At 45.0% G+C, this 20006-nt stretch overlaps 1 long non-coding RNA gene and 1 pseudogene across 2 annotated transcripts in view; both read right to left on the bottom strand.

Moving 5' to 3' along the window:
* Positions 1–20006, bottom strand: part of LOC308609817 (centrosomal protein of 78 kDa-like) — a 405903-nt pseudogene that overhangs the window by 52425 nt on the left and 333472 nt on the right. The window lies entirely within an intron of this gene.
* On the bottom strand, positions 7736–11491 carry LOC308609802. Its single transcript, XR_014014356.1, has 3 exons — positions 11274–11491; positions 10113–10152; positions 7736–9410 (listed from the first exon to the last, which is right to left on the bottom strand). It is a non-coding gene; the product is annotated as an uncharacterized lncRNA (long non-coding RNA).

The following is a 20006-nucleotide window of genomic DNA, read 5'->3' as shown; positions in this document are numbered from 1 at the left end:
ATGTTCACATGTTTCCATAAAGGATCCAAGGTGGCCCATAACGTAAGGACACACAATATTAGCTTTAAAAAAACATGGAAAAAAAAAAAAAAAAAAGGGAAATCATGATCCTGGAAATGGGTTGCATCCTTTTAAGGGGTGAGAATAACAGAATGAGTGAGCCAAAGATTTGGGAAAGGATCTCACATTTCCAAACGTCCAAATCTTAAAATTGCACCAAGTGGGAATGTAGCTGTGGCAGTATTAACCTGAGAGAGCTCTATGATCGTTGTCTTTACTCATCACTTGGTTGCAAGGTTATAAATGACAGGGTAAGTGAAGGAGGGCAAGTAGACAGATAAGAGTCATTTCCTGATTCTCAAAAGAAGGGGCATCACCTAGGGAAGGGGACTGCAAAATCCTACAGGAATCCTCTTCATATACTAAATTTTCTAGGTGGCAAAAGTATCTCCTTTGACCCTAGCAGCCAGATGGAACTTAGAAAAGTAGTGAAAAGCTACTCAACTGAATGCAAGTCATATGACTAGGAGCATGTCAGTGAAAAGTTCAAGGGAAGATGCTGTGGAAGAGCAGTTCACCTTGTGGTTGAGCATCCTCAGAACGTGCAATGGGAGGTGCAGTACCTGCTCTGTCTCACAGGGACCCTCCAACCTCTAAACGCATCTTTCCTGGGAAGCTGAATTCAAAAAGTCAATTTTAAAAAAAGATAGGGCTTCCCTGGTGGCGCAGTGGTTGAGAGTCCGCCTGCCGATGCAGGGGACACGGGTTCGTGCCCCGGTCCGGGAAGATCCCACATGCCGCGGAGCGGCTGGGCCCGTGAGCCACGGCCGCCGAGCCTGCGCGTCCGGAGCCTGTGCTCCGCAATGGGAGAGGCCACAACAGTGAGAGGCCCGCGTACCACAATAAATAAATAAATAAATAAATAAATTTTAAAAAGATAAAAGTCTGTAGTAGAGAAATTGTATCAGAGCCTAGTATTAAGAGCTGTAGGGCCACAAGTTTCCCATGATACGGCCTTAGCAGAGGCTGTTAAGGCAGTGACAGAAAATTTGTACCGAGGGAAATAGCAGAAGAGTTTGCCTACAATTCACGAAAATGCTCCCTGCACTTGGCCTGAAGGAAATCAGCAAAATTTGTAACAGCTTGTGTATTTGTATGCGGGATGGAGAACGAGTTTAATTTTTAATTTCTCTGAATTATCACGTAAGATTCAGAAGATGCTCTCTCTGCCTAGAAGCCACCCCACTGGGATAACTATGCCTACGGAGTGCCTTTGCCTATGACTCCTACTTGCTAACAGACTGGCAGCCTGGCCCCAGGGCCTGGTCGCTGCTCCCAGTGCAATGGTGGATATGGTGTCAACGGTTGCAAAATCAAAGCCCCTTACATCCTCTCCATGCCTCGGTCCCACCCCCCACCCCACTCACCATTGATGTTCAGGAAGGGGAAGGTGTCCTGGATGGGAACGTGGTGCTGTGACTGGTCCAGCTCACCTTCCTCATCTTCTTCATCCACACCATTATCTTTCTCATCCCAAGGAGCAGATCCAGTGGATCCTACCCGAGAAACACACACACACACACACAAAGGTCAAAAGTGAGGCGCTCACGTTGCACTGTCATCCCTGCAGCCCACTCCCAGCTCCTCCTACGGAGCCCCAGTGCAAGCTCTCATCCCCTCCCCTATCCAGGACCTGCAGACCCTACTCCCTTCTCCTAGAAACCTTTTAATTCCTACTCTAAACCCCTTTCTACACATTCGCATCCCTTCTAAGGACCCAAGGAGCACAGCTTCTCTCCTCTATAAGCTTACTGTGAAGACAGACCCTTCCCTCATGGCAGAGCCTCACTAGATTCACTGGAGGTCAAGTCTAAATTATCTGGCTCTTAGTCGGAACTGGCTCAACATTGAGTAAATATAGGGATCAGGTGGTATTCTCCTAGGAAAAATACCATACAAATTAAATGATCACTTACCCATCATTTATAAAGAGAACTTAATAGCCTTCATAATGTCATGGCAATTGATTCTTACAACAGCCTTTGAAATACGCAGGAAAGATGAGAACCCAGATTTTATAGTGGAAGAAGCTGAGGCTCAAAATGTTGAATGACTTGATTCAATGTCCCACAAGTAGTGAAATAGAAAGACCGAGGTTTATAACTCAGACCTTCTAAGTTTTAAGCCCTCCTTCTTCTAAACTACCTGGCCTCTCTTCTCAGTGTTGAGTCCCAAGAGAAGTTATTTTTTATAGAACTCAATACCCCCTCTTCTTTCTAATGCTTTACTGTTCCACTGGGTGGGCAGGAAGACTGTGCTGAGTTTATATCTTTTGTTCTCTGGGTTCTTTCTAGGGACAGCATTTCTTGCTTTATTTACCAGTCTTCAACTTTGTAAGCGAGGCGACTTTCAAGTCGACTATCGCTTTAAGGGTCCAGCCCGGAACCTGGCACACTGTCCACCTTCTCCCCAGCAGCTGGGGCCTCACCTGGGTTAATGATAGAGCCCTGGGGCTGGGGGATGTCACACACTTGATATATCTTCACTGGGTTCATGGGCACCTCCTTGGTGCCGTCGTACATCAGGTTGAATTCCCTGCTCTTGTTGAGCGCACAGCGGAGCTGGGCCTTCCATTTAGCTGGGTCGGGGTCGTCCACCCCTTCCTGGTACTTCCCCTGTCTCCACAGCCCAGGCCTGAGGGATAGGAAACTGCAGTGAGTGCCTGATTGTTGCCCAGAAACACTGGAAAGTGTGCCCGCCCTCCCTCATACAGACACAGATACACACAGCCCTGCCTGACCGCCCCATCACCCCAACTCCAATTTACAGAGACTGCAGCAGAAAACACCACGCTGGGGACCAGGCAAGGCAGGGCCTGAGACAAATTCAGCCAAATGCAAATACAGTATTTTAAAAAGAGGAGTCTCATCTCAAGTGCTTGTGCCAGCATCATCTGTCAAGACTACAATGGCCTTAATGAAGGGTTAAAAATAAAGAAAAATCTGGAACAAGTATACACCAAAATACTAATGGCAACTTTTGGATAGCAAGATTTCAGGTAATTTTGTTTTGTTTGGCTTGCCTTATTTGTTTTTCACATGAATTGCTTATATAATAAGAAGAGAAAGGGAGGTGGCATATGATATGAAGAATTTAGGCTTGCAGTTCCCTCTCCCTTCAGTCTTTAACCTGATGCACAAATAACTGTTGAAACCAAGTACCTTTAGGAGTAGCAGCCCATAGGAGGGCAGGAAGCACGCTCTGGGGGTTCAGCTGGCCTCAGTGCGAGGCTGAGGGCCTCAAGTCCTAATAAACTCACACCACCTGCCTTTCCCTGCTTCCTCAAACTCCCACATTGGGAACATTTTGCTGGGAACACCAGTGGCTGGTGGCCTGGGCCAAAACCAGTGTGGCCCCGCCTCTCTGGTTTTCAATTTCCAGGTCTAACAGGCATCTATGTGTCTGTTCACGGGATATCAGCCCTCCCCCACTGTTAACGTATCTCAGATGTCTACACTTTCTTCAGGGCTGTGACGTATGTGCTGGTGCAGAAAAGGGGGATGTCTTTTGCAGAGGACTCAAGATCAAGAGAACGAGATGGACCGGCCAGACTGCTCCCACTTGATGTTAGGAAGATAAGGTGGCCATGTAGTTAGAATTCTGCAGGGGAACATAGCCTATAGAGTCTATGGGTTTGCGGATCCACAACTTTTATTTTTTCAGTAATGCCAACCAAGCTCATAAGAGACTGACATATAATCCAGAATGCCAGTCTACTCGTTTTCAAAGGGGGATAAAGCTGGTCAGTGACCAGCATGGTTAAGTCCAATAACCTGGACATAACCATGTATGATCTCAACCAGTAACTCCTGTATCTGGTTTCTAATGACAATTCCAAGAACATAAGACCCACTCAACATTTAAATCCAAATTTTCAGATGACTCCAAAGCTAAATGGAAATGATTTGATATTGAACTCTAAATCTGCATTATCTAGACTATCTCTTACCCAGTTGGGTAACCCAGAAGCGACAGTAAGAGGCTCCTGCTTTCCCAAAAATCACAGGGCGTAAAGATGAAAAGCACTGGAAAGGCAAGACCCCCAGGGAATTTGCAAAGCTGCTCTTGTGTCTTTTTCTTTTTGACCTTGAAGCCAGGAGAAATTCTAAAAATACAAATGTATTCATTTTTAAAACTTGACTTTACTGACTATTGTTCAGATCCCCAAGCCTACAAAAATAATTTTATTTTTTTAAAAATGCTCCCTCTTCAGACTGTATTACAAAGCTACAGTAATCAAGACAGTGTGGTACTGGCACAAAAACAGAAAGATAGATCAATGGAACAGGATAGAAAGCCCAGAGATAAACCCACGCACATATGCTCAACTTATTTTTGATAAAGGAGGCAGGAATGTACAGTGGAGAAAGGAAAGCCTCTTCAATAAGTGGTGCTGGGAAAACTGGACAGGGACATGTAGAAGTATGAGACTAGATCATTCCCTAATACAATACACAAACATAAGCTCAAAATGGATTAAAGACCTAAATATAAGGCCAGAAACTATCAAACTCTTAGAGGAAAACATAGGCAGAACACTCTATGACATAAATCACAGCAAGATCCTTTTGGACCCACCTCCTAGAGAAATGGAAATAAAAACAAAGATAAACAAATGGGACCGAATGAAACTTCAAAGCTTTTGCACAGCAAAGGAAACCATAAACAAGACCAAAAGACAACCCTCAGAATGGGAGAAAATATTTGCAAATGAAGCAACTGACAAAGGATTAATCTCCAAAATTTATAAACAGCTCATGCAGCTCAATAGCAAAAAAACAAACAACCCAATCCAAAAATGGGCAGAAGACTTAAATAGGCATTTCTCCAAAGAAGATATACAGACTGCCAACAAACACATGAAAGAATGCTCAACATCATTAATCATTAGAGAAATGCAAATCAAAACTACAATGAGATATCATCTCACACCAGTCAGAGTGGCCATCATCAAGAAATCTAGAAACAATAAATGCTGGAGAGGGTGTGGAGAAAAGGGAACACTCTTGCACTGCTGGTGGGAATGTGAATTGGTACAGCCACTATGGAGAACAGTATGGAGGTTCCTTAAAAAACTACAAATAGAACTACCATATGACCCAGCAATCCCACTACTAGGCATATACCCTGAGAAAACCATAATTCAAAAAGAGACATGTACCAAAATGTTCACTGCAGCTCTATTCACAATAGCCCGCAGATGGAAATAACCTAAGTGTCCATCATCGGATGAATGGATAAAGAAGATGTGGCACATATATACAACAGAATATTACTCAGCCATAAAAAGAAACGAAACTGAGCTATTTGTAATGAGGTGGATAGACCTAGAGTCTGTCATACAGTGTGAAGTAAGTCAGAAAGAGAAAGACAAATAACGTATGCTAACACATATATATGGAATTTTTAAAAAATGTCATGAAGAACCTAGGGGTAAAACGGGAATAAAGACACAAACCTACCTGAGAATGGACTTGAGGATATGGGGAGGGGGAAGGGTAAGCTGTGACAAAGCGAAAGAGAGGCATGGACATATATACACTACCAAATGTAAGGTAGATAGATAGTGGGAAGCAGCCGCAGAGCACAGGGAGATCAGCTCGGTGCTTTGTGACCGCCTGGAGCGGTGGGATGGGGAGGGTGGGAGGGAGGGAGATGCATGAGGAAGGGATGTGGGAACAGATGTATATGTGTAACTGATTCACTTTGTTATAAAGCAGAAACTAATAAAAATAAATAAATAAATAAATAAATAAATAAAATACAAAAAATACAAAAATAAAAATGCTCCCTGCCTCAAAGGAGTTTACAATCCCTTAAAGGAGACAGATGAGTCAATAGATCAGAAATATTGATACTATGTAACACCAGTAAAACTGCCTAATCCATAAAGAGTCGGGGGGTAGGTATGGTTGGCCAAGTTTATCAGAATTTATGATTCTAGGGCTGAATCTTGAACATGGGTAGAAGTTAACCAGGTGAGAAGCGTGGGTCACGATACTCTAAGCAGAAGAAGCTTTATGGGCAAAGGCAGAGGCTGAAAAGCACAGTGCTTAGGGGACCTACAAGCAGTTCAGCTTGCGTGGAGGCAGCATGAGATGAAAGTCTGGGCTTGTAAGTAGGAACCATGCCAAGGAGTTTGGACCTGATTCTTAGAACACTGAGAACCACTGAGAGATTTAAGCAGGTTGTGATGTGATCAGATTTAAGTTTTAGAAAGAACCCTCTAGCTGCAGGACTGAAAAGGGTTTAGAGGGAGGCAAGGCATGAAGATAATACATAGTCTCTATATAATCCATATAATAGTGTCACTAGGGTCTGAACTAAGGAGGTGGCGGTAGGGATAGAGGATACAGGTAACGAAGGAGCCGTTAAAGACGCTGACTTGACAGAGCTTGATGAGGAACTGAGTCCTTGAAGAAGGTGAGAGAGAAATCAAGGATGATTCCCTGGTTTAGGGTTTGGGAGACTGGGTGGGGGGTGATGCTGGCCACTGAGATAGGAGCAGGTTTAGAAAGATGATTTCCCTTTGGAAATGTCGGAGTTCAAATGCCTGTGGAAGGCCTAGGGGAGGAGGCCCAGCATGCCCAGGGCAGTTTTTTATCCCCACTCACCTCTCACATCACCTGAGGGACTCTCCCTGCCTGCCTCCAGCCTGGAAGAAGGTCCACCAGATTACGGACATCTCTGCCCTGTGGGCAAGGACCAATTTCTTTTCATTTCTGTATCCCTGCTCAGGCTTTAGCACACAGTAGGTCAATGTGTATTTGTTGAATTGCCTCAAATTTACAGAAATACAGTTCTTGGGGAATGAATAAGTTGCTATTACGGATGGAAGACCAGGAAAACAGCTATGAGCAGAAGGCCAAGGAGACACTGCAGAAAGTGCTGGAGGAGAAAATGCGTGCACAACAGCAACTGCAGAGCAAACAGGTGTGGGGATGCTCCATAATCCTTGGGGCTGGGAACCCTGGGGCAGTCTGGGTGGCAAGGGAGCCAGCTGCACAACTCCCCGGAACCCCCAAGGCACCACCCTCTCCTCTGATCTCCCTCAGCGGTCCCTGGCCCTGGCCGAGCACAAGTGTGAAGAGTGGAAGAGCCAGTACGAGAGCCACCCCCAGCATGCAACTGTCCCCTACCCTGCCAGCCCAGTAATCATGAACGCCGTCTTCCTTCTCTTTTTTACAATGTGGTACATATGGATTTTTTTTGAATGAGATTTAACCAGCTTTTAAACCTTTCTTCTTTCTAACAATATCAGTACTCTCTGACTCTCCAAATGCACCTTTTCAAGTTGATTTAATTTATGGAAACATCACCCTTCATACTTTCCCTTTCTTTTTTAAGCTTCCCCATGGTAGTGTAATGTAGTAGAAGGAGATTTGGCCTGGGAGTTTGGACACCAGGGTTCTAGCGGCAGTAACCCACAGTTACACACGTTATATTATTAAAGAAAAAAGTAACTTACAGAAATGTATGAGGCCATTATGCACATACACACAAATATATATTCACTCATATATCCATAAAAAAGTAGTCTGGAAGGTTCTATAAAATGTTAAAGGTGTTCATCCCACGGTGGAGGAGATATACGTTAACTGTATTACCCTCTTAAATTTTTACAGTAAATATATATTACTTTTATAATTTAAAAAGCCAAACTTTTCATTTTTAAAAACCTAAAACATGAAAGAAAACTGGAAAACCAACAAAATTAAAACAATCCCTAAGTCTGAGGCAACGATTTTTTTATCCGAGTACAAGTGATGAATGAAAATACTAAGAATGGTGTGTGACACCTTAAAGTATAGAAAAAAATACAGTAAGGCAAGTAGGCATTAAGATAATAGAATATAAAAAGTTACCCAGATATATTCAGACAATGGACTATTATTCCAGTAATAAAAAGAAATGAATTACTAATATGAGCTACACGGATGAGTCACAACATGAGGAGCCAAAGAAGCCACGTGCAAAAGGGTACTTATTGTATGCTTCCATTCATATGAATTTCTAGAATAGGAAACACTAATACATAGTGAAAGAAAGCATGTCAGTGGTTGCCTGATGCCAGGCCTGGGAAACTGACTGTAAAAGGATAAGAAGGAACTTGTTGCAGGTATTGGAAGTGTTCTGTATCTTGACTTTGGCGATGACAATATAGATATACACATTTGTCAAAACTTATCAAATTACACGCTTAAAATGGGTACACCTTGTTGAATGTAATTCATACTTCAATAAAGTTGATTTTAAAGTTAAATTAAAAAGTCACCTATGGGGACTTCCCTGGTGGCACAGTGGTTAAGAATTCGCCTGCTAATGCAGGGGACGTGGTTTCAAGCCCTAGTCTGGGGAGATCCCACATGTCGCCGAGCAACTAAGCCCGTGCGCCACAACTACAGAGCCTGTGCTCTAGAGCCCGTGAGCCACAACTACTGAGCCCGTGTGCCACAACTAGCGAAGCCCACGTGCCTAGAGCCCATGCTCCACAACAAGAGAAGCCACCACAGTGAGAAGCCGGCGCACTGCAACAAAGACACAATGCAGCCAGAAATAAATAAATTAATGATAATTTTTAAAAAAATAGTCACCTAGATGTCTGAGTGAGACAGAGTCCCTTTCAGCTTTCAGTCCCAGCTCTTCTCTGAAGCCTCCCCTCGTTTACCCTGGCAGCATGTGACCACTTTGCATCTCTTTAACACCTTATATTTATCGGTTCCATTCAGATTTGATGCTTGAAAAGTTTTGTATATTTTATGTCTAGCTTCCATTAAACTTGGTTCCTCTAAGGCAGGAACAATAATCTCTTTCATAAATTGAGACCATTACAAAAACAGAATTATGTTCCCTTTCCTCCCAATCAGGGGAATTTGAAGTAGGATTGATGAAATCCTGGAAATCGTAAGCAAAAATGTCATTTCTGCATTTTTATGGCCACAGGGTCCTGTGTTTTCATCAGATTCTTGAAGATATCACAGAGCCCAACAATGCTAAGAATCTCTGCTTTGAATCCATGTGCTTTCACCCAGCTCTGTGGTACAAGGCACCCTGCCCCTGGGGCAATCTGTCTGTGGTCCCTGCAAAGATGATAAACCCACATCACAGACACTCACTCTTCTGCATGTCAGTGGACTCCACTGCCAGCTCTTCCTCCACAATGACGTCACTATCGCCATCTTCAAGATTCATTTCTGTCTCATCTAGAACACTGTCTTCCTCCTCTTCCTCCTCCTCATCTTCCTTGGAGACATCCTTTAATGTGGCAAGTAGTCTGTTGTAACCAGAAACTTGTTCTGGTTCACTCTATGCTTCACTTTCAGAACTTGAAGTATCTATAAACTCTCTGACTAAAAGGAAAATGGGGATTTTAAAAACAAAAATTATACTGGTCTTGTTGCTACCCCACGACTATCATCAGGCCCACAGTGGAACCAAGTTCAGACTTTTCTAAATAAAAACTAGCTTTTCTGCAAATATGCAATCCTATCTATTCAACCAGACCGAGCACCAAATTTGTTTCAAACAGCTAATCTAGCTATGATTCTAGAAGCGCTTCCTCTTCTTTGAACTGCTCATGTTCCACATGGGAAGACAGCAAACTAAACACATGGAGCTTTAGGTTATAAGGCGATCTAACCTATGTGTCAGACATTTGGCACCTTTAAAGGAGCAACAGGAAAACTTACAACAAAAAAGTACTTTATTTCTGAGTCTGTGGTAATGAAATAAGACCTTTGATGATTTTGCACTCTATTTTATGTTAAGCAAACATGACATTCCCTCTTAGGATTCACCAAGAGCCCTCTGGTAAGCCTCCTTAACAGGTTCTAACAGGCTAATCTCTCAGGACAGTTCCATACTCTATACTACATTAGTTATCACAATGGCATTTTAACAGACATCTGCACTTAAAACTAAGCAATATTACTAAAATATAGCTTACATCTAAAATCAAAGAGAGTGGAAATGTAGCCAAACTTTAGTACCATATATAATCTTAAAAGTAACAGTCCAGAATCTACTATCATAAAGAAGGTATAAAGCATTACCAGTTGACAAGTCTGTGGTTTTGCTTCCTTTCTGGAAACCCTGAGAAGAAACAGGCAATGTTAAACTTTAACTACTAGTAGGTAGCAATTAGGAAAAGTCTAATGATACAACTTTAAATGAACATGGCAGACTATACCGTTATAAATACATTATATCTATTGTCAAGTAAAAACTCCATATGCATTTGGACAGGTTTTGGAAGGATATGCCAAATAGATAATAAGAGACGAATGAAAAAGTCTAACAAGACCACATGACAAATACTACAGTCACACAGTAACAGGCTCTCATCCAAAAGATGGGAAATTTTGGCAAATAAAAGCCCTCGGGGTTCACCTTTTCTAGCAAATTTCTTAAGTAGACTATCCCTCTAACTGTTGATAAAGCAGCCCAAAGGGGTGGGATGAGCACTAAGATCATAACTGAGAGTCTGGACACTTAGAGAGGAACCCACAACTACCCAAACATTAGTTTCCTCATGGTCATTGAATAGATAGGTGATGTCGAGGGTCCCAAGCAATTCTTTTTTTATTTTTTTTAACTTCTTTAATTTATTTATTTTGGCCTGCTATGGGTCTTCGTTGCTGCGCCCGGGCTTTCTCTAGTTGCGGCGACAGGTGGCTTCTCTTGTTGCGGAGCAGGGGCTCTAGGCTCGCGGGCATCAGTAGTTGCACCAACCTGGCTCAGTAGTTGTGGCTCGCGGGCTCTAGAGTGCAGGCTCAATAGTTGTGGCGCACGGGCTTACTTGCACCGCGGCATGTGGGATCTTCCCGGACCAGGGCTCGAACCCCTGTGCCCTCCCTTGGCAGGCGGATTCTTAACCACTGCGCCACCAGGGAAGCCCCCAAGCAATTCTTTAAAAACATAGAAAACGAACACAAGCTTATAAAACCTCTGCCCAGTCGCCACACAGGAGGCGTGCCGTCTAGCATAAAACTACAGGCTCAACAAAGGGTAGGAAGACCGGCGAAGAACCCCACCTCAGGCGGGAAGCCGCCAGGATCCCCGGGCGAGCTAGGCCGGCACCGGGGCAGCGTGGCACGCGGCGGGAGCTGCCCTGTCACTACCCCCGGGGCACCGGCGGACCAAACGCGGGGACACGCGGGCTCCCACCGGGAAAGGACGCCGGCAGCGCCGGTCCCAGCCTTGCCTCTCCATACCTGTCATAGAAGGGATGCTCCTCGCCGAAATCCCTTAGATGATGCTTCTGCTTTTTAGTTAGGGAGTTGAGCAGCTGGCTCTGGCTCCGGCTCCGGCTCCGGCTCCGGCTCCGGCTCCGGCTCCCGCGTTTGCCCATGGGGAAGACGTCAAGTCAGCCAACCTCCAAGAACCGCGTTTTTCACCTGGCAGTCGTCTCGTCAACCCACTCACGCGGGATTGCCAACGGCGCTTTACGGCGGAAGCAGGGTGCCATAAAGCAGACCCGCTTTACGTCGCGCTTGTACGACAGGCGTTAGAACTTCCTGTTTCCCATTCCGCCCCCTAGCGAGGCGCTTTGGAAGCACGCGCACGCATGCGCAGCTGTTCTCTGAGCCCCGTAAGGAAGGCAGGCAAGGGAGGCTTCGGGCTTCCCCAGGTATGTCAATGGGTGGGTGTACTTTGTGCGTCTGTTTTGGCTGTGAGAATCAGCCTGCATAAACGTGTAGTAACTGAGATGGTTGAATGCAGTGCCTTTCTATTATGCCATAATACAAATACCAACTAACATTTAAGGCTGCCGGTGCATCTCAATTCATCCTCACAACAGTAAACAAATAGACCTTGTTAATAAGCCTGATATTGGAGATGAGAAAGCTGATGCTTACAAAAGGTTACATACACACTAGCAAGAGAGGAGATGGAAACCTAATTCTCTCTGGTGCGACCACAGGCTTTTCCCACTAGGATCTGCCACATGCGTGTGCTGTGTGAAGAATGAGGACGCAAGGCTGAGATCCCCGCCCTTACCCTACCCCCTCATTTTCTGAAAGTATTGCAAGGGCCCTTGGTAACACATCTGTTCTGGCATTTTTCATGTTATAAAAGCAAAAACACATCCAGAGAGGTAAAGTGACTTTCCTAAATCACCCGAAGAGTCGATGTTAGAGAAAGCAGTAAAACTCAATAAAGTGTCTCAAAACTGAATTGGGGCAAATTGGGATGGAAAACTTTTAAAGGGTAAGTAACTTTTCTATATCTGGGTCGTGGTGGTGGTTACACCTGGTATACAATTACCAAAATTAATCAAACTGTACCTTTGAAATTGGTACATTTTAATGCAAGTAAATAATAATCTCAATAAACAAAGAGGTAAAAACAGCGCAACTGGACTTAATACTCTAGAGACAGGCAGAGTGTGCAGGGATACTTAAAAACCACAGGATAGGGCTTCCCTGGTGGCGCAGTAGTTGAGAGTCCGCCTGCCGATGCAGGGGACATGGGTTCGTGTTCCGGTCCGGGAGGATCCCACATGCCGCGGAACGGCTGGGCCCGTGGGCTATGGCCACTGAGCCTGTGCGTCCGGAGCCTGTGCTCCACAACGGGAGAGGCCACAACAGTGAGAGGCCCACGTACCGCAAAAAAAAAAAAAAAAAAGAATGCATATTATAGTCTTCAGGATGACTACTAAGAGAATAGTAGAAGAGTGAAAAACTTAATTAATGTGTGATTTTGGTGAGTCAAGGATGAATGCTATTGTCTTACTATTACTAAAAGAATAGTAAAAAAGTGAAATATTTCCAAGCTAATAGAGGGCGAAAGTGGAATAAGAGAAAACCATCCACTCAGAAGGAGGCAAGAAAGGAGAGAAAAAGGAATATAGCACAGATGGTACAACTGGTATTGAGCAAGAAGGTAGATTTAAACCCCAGTACACGAGTAATTACATAATATAAATGGACTAAAAGTCAAAGATTGTCAAACTGGATTTTGTAAAAATGATACGCTATTTGAAGGCATATGTCTAAACCTTAAGACAAAAATTGACAGAGAACATATGAAAAAGATATGGTATGAAAACTCTAACCAACAGAAAGCCAGTGATGAAGCTAAATGACAAAGGAGACGTTAAGGGAGAAACACTACTAGAGATGAAAAGGGACATTTCATGATGATCTAAAGTTTTGCTCTACAGGAAGTATTAGGATTCTAAATTTATATGCACCTAGTAACACAGCCTCAAAATATATAAAGCAAAAATCGTTCATATTAAAAGAAGAAACACACAAATGACAAACATGTTGAGATTTTTAAAAACATTCTCAATGATGGAACAAAAAGACAAAAAAAAATCAATATGAGAATTTAAGTTGGAACAACATCATTGGCAAACTTGATTTAATGGATCAATTCTTTCTTAGATAATTTCACAATTAATATCTGAAGGCAGTCTAGGGTTGTGGTTACACACAGGAGCTTTGGAGTCAGGCAGACCTGGATTCAAGCTCTGCCACAACTACTTTATGCAAGTGAACTTGGATAACTTCCTTCACCTCTGTGAGCCTCAGTTTTCCCGACTGTAAAGTGGGGTGAATACCAGTATAGACCGCATGGGGTCATTGTGAGGATGAACAGAGATGATGCAGGTGGTGTGCTTGCCCCAGAGTGGTTCCCAGGCCGACCTGTCCCTGCCATACCTTGCTCTTTTCCCACAGCGTCATAGAGATCAGGCTCTGCTCGGTACTGCTCCTTTTCAGCTCCACCCTGAGCTTCCTCATTTCTTTTTCCATGTCATGGATTTGCTGAAAGAGTTCCAACAACAGGGAAGTCAACTTCACAACGCATTTCATCCGGTTCATTAAGGCAGAAACCTAGTCTGGGATTCGCTTCATTCCTTCCCTTGGGGGACAATTCCACATCTTTGAGGCAAAGTAGACTTTCTTTCAACGGATGCAATGAAAGGGCTGGGTGAGGGAAAACTTGAGTTTCTTTTGAAGATCAGCATGGATCCTGGATTAAACAGTACAAGATACCTATCCACTCATTAGAGTCTCTTTCCTTGGGGCACATTTTTGAGTTCAATCTAAATAAGGGCTGTTTGGAAGACACAATGGGCACAGTTTGGAAGAAAAGAACAATGACATTTTTATCTCATTTGAGGCAGAGAAGTGTGCTCCTGACAGAGAGAAGAACACACGTCTCCTGCCCCCGTCCCAGGCACCGTCCTTCCCAACGGATGGAAAACGTATGCCTGGTGATGTGCACGAGGGTTCGGGCCTGTACAGGGGGTGAACATTTACACTGAGTGGTCATCTTTTCACTGTATTGATTTTTATGTTCACCTTCCATAGAAGGCCAGTGATACATTTGCTTTTTATTTTGTTTTTATGAATTGTTGTAAAATTGAATGTATTTAAGCAAAAATACTTCAAGAAGAGTTGTGTTAATAACAGTGCTCAGGGCTGTGATAAAACTTGTGACAGTGGATCATGAAAGTCTGGGCATCACAAGTCCAGGGGTAGGGACCATGGTGAATTTCTAGCAGCATATGGTGGCCACCTCCCGTCCCTTTCCCCAGGGGAAACCTGATGAGGGACCTTGAGCCAACTGCCCAGAAAATCTGGGGAGAGTGTGTTTTCCATGGTCTTTTCACCCATCTCTTTGAGGCTAGCAAATCAAAGCATTAGGAGACTACATTAACAGACAAACACCCAGAAAGCCCCAGAGCTTGTGCTAGCTAATGGGCCATGGAACCCGTCCAAAACCCTCAAGGCCATAATCTAGGCTTTCAGTGGACACCTAGGGGTCAGGAGGTTCAACGCACGGTTTTGCAGAGTTTTAACTCTTTCTCTTGGGCTTCCCAGTTCTCCTTCTGGGCATCTTCCTTCTGTAACTCTTCTTTCAGCACTGAGCACTGTGCATAAAATTGACAAGGCCACGGGGGCTTGGCTGGGGTTCCCAAGTACCTGTGTTCATGCCCAGGAGTGTTTCCTGCTGTATAACCCAATCACACCTCTGAATTCTGAGAGGCGAGACCATTTGTGTGATGGGAGCACGGGATCCTGCAGTCATTCCCAGTTCACCCTCTCATGAGTTCTGAGGAATAGAGCGCCTAAATTCCTCTTCAAAAGCCAGCAAACTTCACTGCAGGGGAAATCCAGCTTTGTAGAGTCTGGGTACTTAGGGTGCAGGAATTGGGATGTTTTCACGCTGTGACCGGTGAGGGTGCAGGGGGCCGAGCCAGAGAGCTGGGGTCCATCTTAGGGCTTTTGTGCAGGTTGAGTCTCAAAGACACAACTGCCCCGACTGGTGTGGAGGGGTAAACGGAGCTGTCTTGCCCGAGGGCGTCTCGGCAACAGGCATTAAGTGCATAAGGATGGATGTGCCTTCTTTTGACCCAGCAATTCCCACTTTAGGAATGTACCTTAAGGACAATGACTGGAGAAATAAGTAAATCTGTAGTTTCAAGGATGCTCTTCACAGAATTGTCAGTAACTGTGGAATAAAAATAAAATGAGGAAACAACCCAAGTGTTGTTTAGAACAGCAGACCACTTTATAACACTGGGTACATCCAGGAGAAAGTATGTAGCTTTTAAGACGAATGATAAGAGCGCTGATTTATTAGCACGGGAAAATAGTAAGTATTTAAAAATTTTAAAAAGGTGCATAGAATAAATTCACTATAAAATGATTGATTGATTGATTTCTAGGCAATATATAGAAATAAGACTGGAAGAACATACATGAAAATATTAACACTGATTTCTCAAGGTAGCATTTCCTCTCCTCTCTTTTTATTTTTTCTTCTCAATGTCATCTACTTATTTTTCTAAAATTAACACACATGATGTATGTCATTAAAAAAAAAAGGCATCTCAAATGTTCACAAGAGCAGTACCCTTGGTGGTGACGAGCTCTTGTGCTACTGGCCAGCACAGTCTAGAGGAGAAGGGACCTCATTCCGAGGTCAACAAGGAAGGGGAAACGGGGACATAAATCATCCAAATGCACTTCAGGAGGTAGAAGAGCCAAGCAGGTGCTGTCTTTGCAGATTCCTTCTACTTAGCACCACCTCTGCATCCCCTTCCCGTACCCAACACACACACACACACACACACACACACACACACACCCCACATTAAACAGCTATAGCACATGCCTGGGAAGACACTCTGCTTGGGAGAAACGAATGCAGAGGGCTTGGCCAGGCAGCCAACCCAGGGCAGAGGCAGAAGAGCACAACTAAAACCAGCCTCCCACTTCTCAGAAAACGATTTTGTCATCCCCATTTCACAGATGGGGAAATGGAGGCCAAATAATTTACAATAAGAGAAAGCTCTGGGATTGGACCCTGGTCTGTCTGATCCCAAAGCTCATGCAGTGCCTTTCACCAGCTCGAAACTGGGTATGGTACTACGTACCAGGTATTACCTACTGTGCCTTTTCCTTGGAACCTCAAGATCTGTTCTCACCCCACCCCCATGCAGACCTAGCTATCGGGTAGCCTCTGGGAATCTCTGAGTTGCCACCTGAGATGAAAGCTTTGAGGTTTTACCTTGACTCACAGAAACAGGCACATCATGCAAATACTGAGAAATCTTATCCTATAGAGTCAGGATTCTAAAGTTAGCATTGAAGGCAAGATTTGCAAATAGTCAAAGTTACATGTAAAAAGCTCTTTGCTTGCCTACCACGTTCATCTTCCATAGAGGCATTCTACACACTAAAGTCTAAGGAAGAAATGAGAGTCTGCGTGTTTGCATCTGGATCTTCAAACGTTCTGCTTTGAAGACAATTATGAGAACCAGTGGTGCTGGGACCACGATGCAGCCGTGTGGTCATCCTTGCTCACAGAGAGATCGTATTCTGCTTAATATTAAACTTTGCAATGGCAGTATATGCTCATAGGTGTGTTTGTTGCTGGGATTAAACAAACTCATTTATAATAGGGGTTAGAAAATGTTTGCTGGATTTGAAAATATATTATGCTTCTTCTGAGCCACATACACACTGTCCTTTGAAAGGCTTCAGAGAAGTTGGCCACCTGCCCAGCAGCTACCCTCCCTGTGTCCTTGGGCACTGGCCTCATCTCACCACCGTGTGTCATGTGACTCCACTATGTCTGCTTTTTGCAGCTACAATTTGCTGATGACCCGACACTCACTCTGGAGCTGAGGGCTTCGAGCTGGTGATCCTTTTCTTTGTTCTCACTTTTCAGTTGATTCACCTCCTGTTTTAGTTGTTGAACTTGACCATCCTTTACTAACACGTCTCTTTGCAAAGATGACACCATCTCTGTAAAAGAACCAAACCAAGCCAAACCAAAAGACTCATGGAGGTGAAAGAGGCAGGAAGGATTATTGGCAACACCATGGCTGTCAGCCAACGTTCGGACAAGACCTTCCAAGCCTGGGCCACCACCGGTGCCCGCCTAGAACTGGGGAGGCTTTTTCCAAGGGTCCCAGAGCAGGAATGGGAATGAGAGCAAAGTCCACAGAACAGGGTTTGAGGCTTCAGTGAGAATGAGGGGCAGTCAGCACCAGCGAGAGGAGAAACCTGTGGGGGCCCCTTGTGGGCACAGGCCAGGCAAAGCTGGGAGGAGAGGCCACACCATGGGCCTGGGGAACAAAGTCCCAGCACAGGGAAGGTCTAGGAATTCTTCTCCAGAGGCCAGGAGACGGGCGTGTTGCAGAGGGCACTGCTGGACGCTATTGATGGGGTGGTTGGTTTCACAGTCCTCTGAGTTTGGACCCCTCTCTACCACTTATTAGCTTCATGGTCTTGGACAAGCTATTTCACCTCCCACTGTCTGTCCCACACAGATTTATTGTAAGGGTCAAATGAGACGGTATGTCCCAAGAACAAGAAGTGTCTAAATTATGTTTGTTCCATGGCGCCTATTATTTTTCTCGGCAGCCAGCTTCCAAAATGGCCCCAATGATCCCTGCCGCCTAGAATTCATGCCCTGTGTAGCCCCTCCCACCCTGAATAGGGCTGCCATGGGTAACCAATATGATACTGTGGAAATGACGGACTGTTTCCTCTCAGGCTGAGTCATAAAAGACACTGTGGCCTCCTCTTTGCTCCCTCTTGAATCACTCACTCTGGGGGAAGCCAACTGCTGTGTTGTGAGGACACTCAAGCAGCCCTAGAGAGAAGCATGTGGGCTGAGGGAATAAGGCCTCCAGCCAATAGCCACATGAGCAGCCATTCAGAAGGGGGATCCTCCGGCTCCCCCCGAGGCTTTAGATGACATGACTGATGCCCCAGCCAACATCTTGACTGCAACTCATGAGAACTAAGTCACCCCCCGCTCAAATTCCTGAACTACAGAAACTGGGGGAGATAATAAATATTGGTTGGGGTTTTATCCATTACATTTTGGGGTAACTTGTTATGCAGCAATAGATAACTACTCCAATACTGTAGCATCATTTTTTTAACATCTTTATTGGAGTATAATTGCTTTACAATGGTGTGTTAGTTTCTGCTTTATAACCAAGTGCATCAGTTATGCATATACATATCTCCCCATATCTCTTCCCTCTTGCATTGTAGTATCATTTTGAATAAAAGTGGGAAGAAGGGTGCATAAATGCAGTGGTATTGGGTTATCTCCTACGGTTCTTTTCTTGAAAGAACATCAGGCCCAGTTTTAGTGGTAGGTATCAATCAAGAATGTCTATGAAATAAAGCACAAAATGCTCCAGAATTTCATTTTAAAAATGAGCTTTGCCTCCAGGACACAGTTCAGTTACTTGGAAATCCCTCTGGGGCTTGCCACACTTTGAGTGGCTCCAGCCCATCTCAAGCGTTATCCCAACCCAGGACTGTCCGACTCCCTGATCAGAGAAGGTGGGATCTGAGACAGGCTTGATGCTTGGATGAGGTTTCACTGGCCGACATACGGGAGGAAGGTGAGGACCAGCGAGTTCATCCTTACGTTCCTGGTGCCCAGAACAGCACCTAGCCTGGGGGAGGTGCTCAGAAAATATCTGAGGACATCCCAAGTGAGGGAGGAGCATAAGCAGAGACCTGGGGGCAGCAGGGGGTGGGGCTGGGTGTGATTAAGTTGCAGAGTGAGGCAGAAGAAAAGCACAGATTCATAGAGAGATGGGGATTCACGTGCGACTCAATGCTATGTCTGGCTTCTACAGCTGTGGGCATGTTTCCTGTTACGCGCCGACTGCTTTCAGAGTGATGTGCCCCTCCGAGGCTCACTGCCTCCTCCCTGTCACCTGCTTCTCTCCCTCCCCTCGTCTGTGAGTGGTCCCATCCTCTTCAGGTCTCTAGGCATGTCAGTTTCTGCTTAAAAACCTCCACTGGATTCCCAACACCCTTGGAATAAAAACCCAGACCCCCCGACCCTGCCCAGCCCCACAATCCCCTGTTCACTCCATGCAGCCTCTCTTGCCCTTGGCTTGTCCTTGCCCACGTGAAACAGGTCCTCTCTAAAAGAAGGACATAGCCGTGGAGGATACAACATAAACTGGTTAGAATCAGCTAGGTCCAAGGGGGCGTAAGATTCGACTTCCAGGGGGACTGGAGCCTCATTACAGACTCATTGTAATACATGAGCGAAATGACACACCCACCAGTACCAGGACAGTTCCGAGGCTGACCATAAATGTCAAAAAGTGGGTGGTGGGGCTTCCCTAGTGGCGCGGTGGTTGAGAGTCCGCCTGCCGATGCAGGGGACACGGGTTCGTGCCCCTGTCCGGGAAGATCCCACATGCCGCGGAACGGCTGGGCCCGTGAGCCATGGCCACTGAGCCTGTGCGTCCAGAGCCAGGGCTCCGCAACGGGAGAGGCCACAGCAGCGAGAGGCCTGTGTACAGGAAAAAAAAAAAAAGTGGGTTGTGGCCCAAATCCTGGAAATCCCCGCCCCTTCCCCAAAATATTAGAGTTGTCACAATCCTCCCACTCATTAGCCAATAAAATTACCCACCCCATAAAAACTAACCACCCCATATT

The sequence above is a fragment of the Mesoplodon bidens genome, assembly GCF_964165515.1.
Source record: "Mesoplodon bidens genome assembly, contig: HAP1_SCAFFOLD_103, whole genome shotgun sequence".
Lineage (NCBI taxonomy): Eukaryota > Metazoa > Chordata > Mammalia > Artiodactyla > Ziphiidae > Mesoplodon > Mesoplodon bidens.
The sequence above is the reverse complement of the archived record's forward strand: the minus strand, read 5'-3'. Positions and strand labels throughout refer to the sequence as shown.